This window comes from Bos javanicus, chromosome 15 (assembly GCF_032452875.1).
Source record: "Bos javanicus breed banteng chromosome 15, ARS-OSU_banteng_1.0, whole genome shotgun sequence".
Lineage (NCBI taxonomy): Eukaryota > Metazoa > Chordata > Mammalia > Artiodactyla > Bovidae > Bos > Bos javanicus.
Window position 1 is genome coordinate 24,617,696 of NC_083882.1, and position 10,010 is coordinate 24,627,705.

The window sequence follows — 10,010 nt, forward strand, 5'->3', positions numbered from 1 at the left end:
GGCCGATCCTTTACTGTCTGAACCACTAGAGAAGCACCAAGTACGTACATATTCCTGGCTTTATAGCGACCTCCTCCATCCTCAAGGTTTTATGTTTCAACAACACCAAACACATTGCAATGCAGTAGCCACTGGAGGCAAGGAAGCCAGAGGGCTCATGGGTTTGTGTCCACCAGTCATTGGTTATGGGCTACCCCTACTGGGGTCTGAGTCCGGCTGTATTAGATGAAAAGCCCAGGGATGACTTCACTGATGACATTTGAATCACATCCTTCAGGAAGAGCAAGCAAACTACCCAGGTGGCCCTAATGTCCATCACAACACCCGGCCGAAAGCAGACCCTCTGTACGCTTTGCTGAATAGATGAATGGATGGACGAATGACGAACGACGCTCAGTGCTCCTCTTCCCCTGCGTGGGAAGGCTGCTGGACTCCAGGCCCCCACCCCGAGGTCCAGATCTGATGTTGCAGCGTCCACTTGCAAGCCTCTTTCGGCATCTCTCCTGCTGACCGCCGAGAGCCGGAAGAGGAATGAGCACCCTGGGTCCCTGAGCATCCTCGTGAGGAAAGCACTCCAAGTGGTGGAGAGTTGCAAACTTGCTGGGTGCGTGTGGGCTGCCTCGGGAGCAACAAATGAGCCTGTGCAGATGGCGCTGAGATAAACGGCGCCATCTTTTTACTGTAGCAGTACAGTCGTAATTTTCCAGAGACATTTATTAGGTGGCGTCTCCCTTCTGCGGGCCTGTGCTGTGGCTGGCGCACAGACCGCTGCCAGCAAGGTGGAGTGAGGTACCCAGCGCTGATGGCGTGATGGGAACCCGGAGCGCTCACATTCCTTTCCTCCCATCCTTGCTTCTAACAATTTATAGGTTTATCTGATTCTTGCATAGCTGTGTCTCTCTAGTCATCTGTATTCTTTGTGAGTATTCCCTGCTGTGGCATATCCTAAGAGAACTCCATCAAATAATTATCTTCCCTTTTATTTATTCTCCTTCTTTTCACTGGATCTGCATCACTATAAAATATTCGATGGCCTCCTCAGAAAGCCTTCCCTGTGATTGTAAAGTGTATTTATGTACAGTGGTAAATCTGCACCCGGCAGCTCTTCTTCAGCACTTGCTGGGTCAGACAGGGCTCAGGGCCCGAGGTGGGTTCCCACCACCTTCTGTTGGGAGAAGACCTGGGCTGTGCCTACCTGCTGCAGGGGCATGGAGAAGCCAGGTCAAGAGCTTATATCCAGGGACTTCCCTGGTGGTCCAGTGGCTAAGATTCCACATTCCCATGGCAAGGGGCCCAGGTTCAATCCCTGGTCAGGGAACTAGATCCCACAAACTGCAGCTAAGGGTTCACATGCTCGTTCTAAAGATCCCCCAGGGCGCAATGAAAATCGAGGATCCTGCGTGCCGCAGCTACAACCTGGCACAGCCAAATTAAATAAATGGACAGATTTTTTTTTTTTTTTAAATGGGCCTATGTTCAGCTGCAACCCCTGACCTGGAGGATGTAGCCTATCCCCTAGGGCCTGTGGATCTTTGCCCAGGACCCCCAGGGAGCCCCGTGTGCCACTGGGAACCTTGGTCCAACTTCCCCCACTTCTCAGAGTCTGGAGAAAGCGAGGCTCACTGGGGGACCACTGTAGCTGAGTGTCTGGGTGTCTTGCTAGGGCTCAGGGGCCTGCTTGCCCTGGGATTCTCCATGCCTCTCAAGTGCACACCGCTTCTTTAACTCGACTGATAGCTCCCTGCGGGCAGGCACAAGATCCTTGTTTTTTTTCCCAAGCCTCTAGCACACAGCTGGGTGATCAGCTCACAATTAACAGGAAGCACTTATTGCTTCCAGGCCTTTTCTAGGAAACATTCTCTAATAAGGTCCTTTCTTCCACGAATCTTATGCTATAATAACTTTAATAAACAGCTTTATAATTTTGTGAGAGTATCTCCAACTAGATGGCAAGCTCCTGTAGCATCTTATTCCTTCAGAACTGTGAGTCTCCTCTGGGGGCCTCCAGCCCCTTCGTATCCACTATATGAACACAAATTCTAGATCTTCTTTTGCTCTTGTTTTATCTTCCCAGTGCCCAGAATATATAACTTGAAATTTTTTTTAAAAGTTCTCTCTAGAAAGAGTACACTGAGTCAAGACACCTGGGGTCCAGTCAGTTTTGACGCCGCCCTTCTGAGGAAGAGTCACAGAACCTTTCTGGCTTTCATTTTCCTCATCTATAAATATGGAAATGCCATCAAGTTACAGAAACGAAATATTGGAAGGCCACTGTCATCTCTCTGCCTCCAGATGTGTATCTGTCTAACTGAAGACGCCACCAGAGATGGAAATTCAACAGCCTTACTTGGGCCCTTGACCCAGGGATTGGTTAACCACCCCAGAGTGAAGAATACCTTCCTTCTGCTTCTCCATCTTGCTCACTGTTTAAGCAGATTCTCAAGCGTTCTGTCGACTGCTTACCAAGGACAGTGTGGGTATTTCTCCTTCTACAGTCTGGAGCTGAGTGGGGAGGTTAGAGCAAGCGTGAAGTCAGGGTGCAGAGCCATCCAGGGAAATGGTTTTCTATTCATTGCTGTGTCAGGATCCCCTGAGCAACTTCAACACCTACTCTTAGATCGGCCAGATTAGGGTCTTTATGGTGGGGTCTCCCTAGATGATTCTGAAGTTCCATCAGGGTTAGAGAAGGCCTCAGGGGTTCCTATGGCCATTCCTCAATTCCTTACCCCCACAGGGGAAAGCCTCTGGGGGTTCAGCTTCTATCACTGACCCTGGGAGGTAGGATTCATAGAGAAGGCAGCTGACAGCTTCCACTTCAGGACCACAACCATGGCTGAGCATCACAGACTCGAGACAAGCCAGGGCAGTACAGAAGGGCTGCACCAGGAGAAGGGCTGAACGTGAGGCTGGTCCTGCCCTCTCCAGCAGATCATGAGGGTCTCAGACCCTACGAATGCTGCCCGGAGGACCTGTCACCCAGACTGACCGCCTGGCTGGTGGATGGACACGTGTACTTTCTCTCCTGGTCACTCATGCAGTTTACTCCTCTGAGAATCAACTCACTCAGCTTCCTAAGTGTGTGCAGGGTGCTGTAAAGATCAGTCTTCTTGCCCTCCAGAAACTTAACCCTGATGGTAACGTCTCATCCTCCATGTCACCCACAAGCCATGAACTCTGCTGCATGCACGGAATTTCCTGAAGCCACAGCTCAGGAGACTTGTCCCATAAGCCCTACTTCTGGGATTCCAGAGCCTGTCCAACAACCCAGAGGAGGCTGAAGCTAGTTTAATCCACAGCAGGAAAATGGGCTTTGTCCTAAGTCCTTTGGGAAGGATCTGCATGGCCATCCATGGTCATCGCTTCAGAGGTCTCACATCTGAGGCCAGGCCTGCCTCTGCCCCCTGGTTGGTCTTAATGACCTTCCAGATTCTTCGGTACATTTTTGGTTTTCCCAGCTTCACCATCCCAAGCTCCTTCCATTGTTTTCTTATTTGTTTATTTATTTACTTTTGGCTGTGCTGGATCTTCATTTCTGTGCCTGGGCTTTCTCTAGCTGCGGTGAGTGGGGGCTACTCCCTAGATGTGGTGTGCGGGCTTCTCATTGCAGTGGCTTCTCTTGGTCCTAGGGTGGGAGGGCTTCAGTAGTCGTGGTGCCTGGGTCAGTAGTTGTGGCACACAGGCTTAGTTCCCCTGTGGCATGAGGGATCTTCCCGGACCAGGGATCGAACACACATTCCCCGCACTGGCAGGTGGATTCTTAACCATTGGACCTCCAAGGAAGTCCTCCACTGTCTTCTTGATTTATGGGAAGACTCCTTATTCCTCATACCGACTCCCACCTCTCAGCCTGCCACATTCACTCTCTCTGAGCACAGGAAGGCCTGGCACACCGAGCCGTGCTAGGTTTCTCCTGGCAGAGTGCTCTCCTGGAAAGGACATTTCTGAGCTGCTCTGAGAACCATAGCCTGGGCATCTACAGTGGGATGTAGGCTGTGGATGGGGGGACCGCAGCCTCGGAGCGTTCTCTCCCCACACCTGGCTTGACCTGCTCTGGGAGACTCTTTCTATGCCTGATCCTTCTCCTCCATCCTGGCCAGGGTGGATGGGTGGGCAAGACTGTTGCAAGCTCCAACAAGCGGGGGTGGGTGAGGCGGGCTTTGGAGGGGTGGGCGCCTCCCCTCCGGCTCCTCTCCTGTTGCCGTGTGCCTCTGTCGCCCAGGGACCAGACACCACTGAAAGTTCAGCAGCAGCTGTTCGGCATTTACATTTTCCACAATGCAAGGTTATTTGACTGCCACGATTTGATCTTTTCTAGTTAATAACCTTGACTTATGGAGTAACAGCAGCAATGGCTCAGCTCCTTTCCTGCCAGGATTCCCGCTGCTGGTGAGCACAGACCCCTCTCTCCACGACCCTCTGTCTTCTTGTCCCACAGGGAAGGGGACCCTGCAAGACTGGAGAGTTCCAACACCCTGCACCTGTGCCCAGGTCTCCTTGCAGCATCTCCCCAGCTCCCTGTCTTCGTGGACCAGGATCCTCGGCTCTGGTCCCTTTCTTTGGGTACCACCCCTTTCCTGCCTCTTGCCGTCTTCCTCCATCCAGAGCCACAGGTAGAACGGGTTGCAATCTTGATCCCTCTCCTCCCTGTGCATCCTTCCTGGCAAGGGTTAACTGTGTGTATAAAATTGATTGCGATTTTAGTAATTCGGTATAATCACAGTCTACCAGCAGGTTGCTCTTCCAGCAGGAGGGTTTGGAATTATTTTCTGGAGTTTGCAATATAGAACTTAAATTAAGCCTCAGAAGTCAGGGGAGCTCCGTAGCATCCCTAATGTGGTGCTAAATTCTCAGCAGCACAGTCTCTGTATTAAAGCCTTTGCTGGCAATTAGGTTCATTAACTATCACAATACCTTATTTATTACTCGTCGTGCCATATGGTTTCCCAGCTAAAGAATGGCGCCCGTTCTCCTACAGACCATTTGGCATCATAAAAATGTTAACAAATAATATTATGGCTCTCGGGGGCACGAGGCCTCGCTGGGTTGTGGGTCTGAGCGGCGGGAGAGAATATGAAAACATTTTTCTTCTATGGCGAAATAAAAAATTCCTCCAGACAGAAGTATTCAAAGAATATAGCACTTGCATAACATAAATGGGAGTTTTATTTACTTCCATAATGGTTAAGTCAATATTTGCCTTGGCTAGAACTTTCACTCATCTTCGTCTCCACTCTCTTTTGGGGCCGTTTTCCCTTCCGTGGTTCCCCTTTTTCCTTCTCTACTTCCACGGCATGAAGCCAGCTCTGGCCTGCACCCCCCAAGGCGAGGGGGTGAGCTGCCCGAGCCACGAGGGTTGCACGCGGGATTCTCCCATGACTCACTCGATTTCACGCTCCATCGAAGCTCAGCCACCTGGATGTAGCTAGCTGCCTTTTCTGCTCGAACCCCATCTCGGGCCTTCATCTCCCACTTCGATCTTTGGCGAGTGTTTTCAGCAGAAATAGGGAAGTTGACACATGTGCCAGTGTTGGCCCCTTATGCAAAAACATTCTGCGGCCGAGGTCCTGCCAGTCATCCTCCTGGGGAAGGTGGGCAGGCACGGGGGTGGCAGGAAGTGAAACCTCAGGAAGATAGGAGAGAGGTGCCTCACAGGGCAAAGCATTCCGCTGTTCCTTAGGCTCTGGATGTGGAAGTACAAGGCAGATGCCTGTGGGCGACTAGCAAAAATCAGAGGGGCACGCCCTGCCCGCTCTTCAGTGTGCACAAAGCAGGCGCTCAGCAGTCCGGGCTCCCTCTTCCTGGCCTTGGTCTGTCTCTGAAGTGGGCAGTAACCAATCAGGGTACCAGAGATGACTTGATGATTTACCTTCTCCCCAAAGGCTCCTTCATCCTGGATGAAGATGTTCTTTGGGAAGCAATATAATTTAATGACTAATATTATAAACACTGGAACCAGATTCCCTAAGTCTTGAATCCTAGAGCTGCCATCGACCAGCTGCGTAAACCTTTAGGGGCTCAATGCCTTCATCTGTACAATAGGGGTTATATTAGTACCCACCCCCACAGTGTTGCTCCAAAAAACTCAATGAGTTGGTTTCTCGAAAGGTCAGGACAGTGGCTGGCACCCAAGTGCTATGCAGAGGCAGCTGTGATTCCGAACCATTCTCTTGGGTTATCTATCTTCATTCTTAGTTCTCATATTTCCTTTTACTCCTTTGAGGTATTGGAAAGAAAATAACTCCACGGTCACACTGCATTATCCCCAAACCCTAATTCTGACCCTGAGATCAAGCCTTGTGGACAGGGGCATTGCCAGGATGGCATTTGCTCCCATTCACACACCATTTCCTCCGCTGTGATGACACAATGTCCTCTGAGGCTCACAAATGCAGTGACCTCCCTGAACACCCTGCTCATGTTACCCGCTACCAACCACAGTGGACCACGGCTGATGGACACCTGATTAGAATCTTATTAGACTGAGAATGTCAGGCCGGATGGGACCTTAGAGCTGACCAGAGAAGGTAACGACATGGCCACAGTTGTACAGCTAGAAAAGGGTGCAAGCAAGTCCCTAGTCTCAATCCCCACCCCCAGCTCCATGCTGCAGACCAGTGAGGAAGGGACCAGAGTGCAGCAGAGGAGAACTTGAAACTGAACAAATTCCATTAAGTGTCAGTTACATGCAAAGCACAGAAAGGATCAGGCCCCCTGTTGGAATGAGTGGATGAAGCTCACTCTGGGATGAGCTCACTGCAGCATGGCAACGCCATGAGCGCTGTCCCTCAAAGAGCTGGGCCCCAGAGGCCCTGGAAAGAAGCAGGCTCATCTGGGCAAGGTTAGCATCACAGGAAGCCTGGTTCTGTTCCCATGAGTTGGTTTCACAATCTGAGGTGTGGGTGGCTCAGTTGGTTCCTGGATAATCTCTCCCTCTGTCCAAAGGCATGTGGCTTCCTTTCCTGCTAGTTTTCTCCTTCTAGCTCCAGTGGTTTCCCCTTTACTTCTCCAAGAGGGGGCCCCCTGAGGGAAACTCCTTCTAGGAGGAAAGGTGCAGGGTCTCTGGTTATGCAGTGGCAACGTGCAAAGACATGTGTGTATGTGTGCATGTGCGTATACATGATGCACATGTGTGCACATGAATGTGTTGTGTGTTTATGTACATGTGTGCATATATTACATTGTGTGCATGCATGTTGTGTTTGCATATGTGTGGGTGTGCATGTGTAGGGGTGTGCACACACTCTCACACGCAGAGACAAGCAAGCATTATACCTCAGTCTGGGCACAACCCAGTGATACATTCTCCCAGGAAAAGTCGTCAGATTTCCAGGGCTCACATTTCACGTTCCAGGTCCGCCACTTACTGTGTGCCTTTGGGCACATCTCCCAATACCTTCTAACCTCATTTTTCTCATTTGTAAATGGAGATAATAAAAGGATTTGCCTCAGCACATCGCTGTGATGGTTAAATGATACATGCAAAAAGCTTGGAACACGATCCTGTAATGTGCCTTCAAGAAACACTATTTATTATGTATTTATACAGCTATTACTATAATCATTAACATTATGTAGGATCATCTAATGGTTCTATCCATTTTATATCTACATGTCATAAACATATTTTTGTCTACGTATTATCTCATTTAGTCTTCACAACAACCTGGAGAACAGTCTCTTCTCCATTTTACAGAAGACATGACTAAGGCTCGGAGGGAGACGAGCTGGCAAACGCGAGCACAGTATGTGAGCGCATACCCTCCACCCCGTCTGGTGCTTGTTCTAAGGAAGGGTTTGCCTTTCCTCAGCTCCCTGGAAGGACAGGCACGGGACACGCAAGGTTCCACTTCCTGGGAACTCCGTGAGGGCTGAGCCACCCCCACAGCCTGTCCAACTCCTGAGGGTCACGCTGCACCCCCGACGTCACCCCAGCACAGCTCCCTGGGCAAGTCCAGGAAGGGATGGGTCTCCCGGGGGCTGTGTCTTCCAGTCATACCTACAGGGATGGAGGACAGAAGACCAGGAGTAATTTACCAAAAGCTGAGACCATGAGGAAGAGAAAAGAGTAGAAGTGGAGGATCAGGAGATCGTTTTCAGGAACATTAGACAGAGACCAGCGAGAAGTGAGTAGTTTTAATCCCATGCAGCTGCTGGAAATTAATTTTGCTGGGGCTGGCTCTTCTCCCTTCTACCCCATTTCACCGAGGGCCTGATGGAGTTTGCAGCCTGGAGAAAACCACCCAGCCCATCCAGGCAGCCACGAGCTCTGCAGCCTCAGGCCGACTCCCTACGCTGTAGCTGCTACCAGAACTGATGGGTAAACTGGAATTGTTTTTTTTTTTTCATTCGAGACTTTTTTCTTCTTAAGAGGGGACAAGGTGAGACCATAGGAAGAACCTCCCAAAAGCAAAGGGTGTGAACTATGTGACTACAGGAAAGGCTGTAAACCGTCTTCACTGACTCTTAAGGACAAATTGACATGACCCTTCGCTTCTTGAGTCTTTTCCTAGGGTCTGAGTCCCACCCAGATCTCTCACTGCATGTGGCCACACGCTCACGCACAGGGACCCCCACGGGATATTTTCAAAGGTTCCAAGTCTACCGCGCAAAGTAAGGATGAGAAGGCCTAGGTTGAAAACAAAACCCCAGCTGCCCACTCTGGCCCAGCGTCCTGTCAGTTCCACCATGTGACCACTAGAGGTCAGCAGGGTTTGGAGGAAGCGGCCGCGGGGGGCCGGCCAAACCCCGCCCGGCTCTGGGCTCTCGAGGCGCAAGGGGTGGGAGGGGGGTGCCGTCCAGCCTTCTCGCCCCCGCGGCCTGCAGCGAATGGAGGTCGGGTCCCCGGCTGAGAGCGGACACCGCGAGGGAGCGGAGGCGGCCTGCTGGCAGGATCAAGGCCTGTGAGCCAGGGAAGGTCAACTTCACTTACAAGGTTTTTTAAAAACTGTTCCGATTAAAAGCTCTCAATCCCGGAGCAAGCGCCTCTCCACTTGGTCGCCAGCGAGCTCTGGTGCAGGTGGGCGTGCACGGCACACCGAGAGAGCCTCTAGCAATTAAGAGAAACTATTTTGCTTTTTTGGTAGGAGGAGTCAGCGTTTGGATTCCAGAGGTTGTTTATTTTGACTCACTGTTGCTTTTGCTGGAGAAGAGCAAAGCCGAAAGTCCCTTTACTTTGGCTTACGATGTGGCATGCAGAACCGCACAGAGCCCGAATTTCAGATGAACAACCGGCCGTAAACCTGTGGTTCAATTTCTTTTGTCATGTCCAAGGATAATGTCAACGGTGGACACATGTCCCCCTAAGAGAAGAGAAAGCTACGGTATTACCGCCTTCTGTTGACAATATTCCGTCTCAGAAATGAAAAATTCAGAGATCCCCTTGCTCTGCTTCCAGTTCCTCCTTCCTGTTCCGGCTCCTGGACACCCGGCGCACACTGCTCACGCCTGCTCCTGGGCTCCTACCGCAAGTCCTGTGGTAATAACTCTTTACGAAGTCCACTTGAGGGCAGAATGCGTTCCTGGCACAGAGCAGGTGTACAGTAAACATTTGTCGGATTATAATGCTTGTTGCCAGTCTTGTCTTCAGTCTAACTTGCATGGCATTTAAAAATCAATCCACAGGGAAAATGTTCAAGATCTTTTTTCTGTTCAACTCTAAAGACCCTGAAACATTTGTGGGAAGTTTTAAGTATACAAGTTTCTAAGTCTCACGCTCCTAAGAAACAGTGACTGGGTATGTTTTGGAGTAGAGTTCAGGGACACGCATTTTTGGCGAAAGCCTCAGGTGATTCTGAAATTGTCAGGCCAGTGAGCTCTTCCCTCTCCCATCCCCCGAGTTCCTGGCTGGGCTCTTTACCCAACCTTGACTTCAGGCTGATCCAGAATGGGTTTTATGATCCCACAGTTGATTTGAACATTCAAAAAACTAAGATGGTGGCATCTAGTCCCATCACTTCATGGCAAATAGATGGGGAAACAATGGAAACAGTGACAGACTTTATTGGGTTCCA

At 50.5% G+C, this 10,010-nt stretch overlaps 1 long non-coding RNA gene across 2 annotated transcripts; it reads left to right on the forward strand.

Moving 5' to 3' along the window:
- The first annotated feature begins 6,124 nt into the window (after nt 1-6,124).
- Nucleotides 6,125-9,561, forward strand: LOC133261755 (uncharacterized). Of its 2 annotated transcripts, XR_009741126.1 has the most exons (3): nt 6,125-6,524; nt 7,651-8,317; nt 9,084-9,561. It is a non-coding gene; the product is annotated as an uncharacterized LOC133261755 (long non-coding RNA). The 2 variants fall into 2 exon arrangements; XR_009741125.1 differs by having other exon boundaries at nt 7,651-9,561.
- The last annotated feature ends 449 nt before the right edge of the window (nt 9,562-10,010 follow it).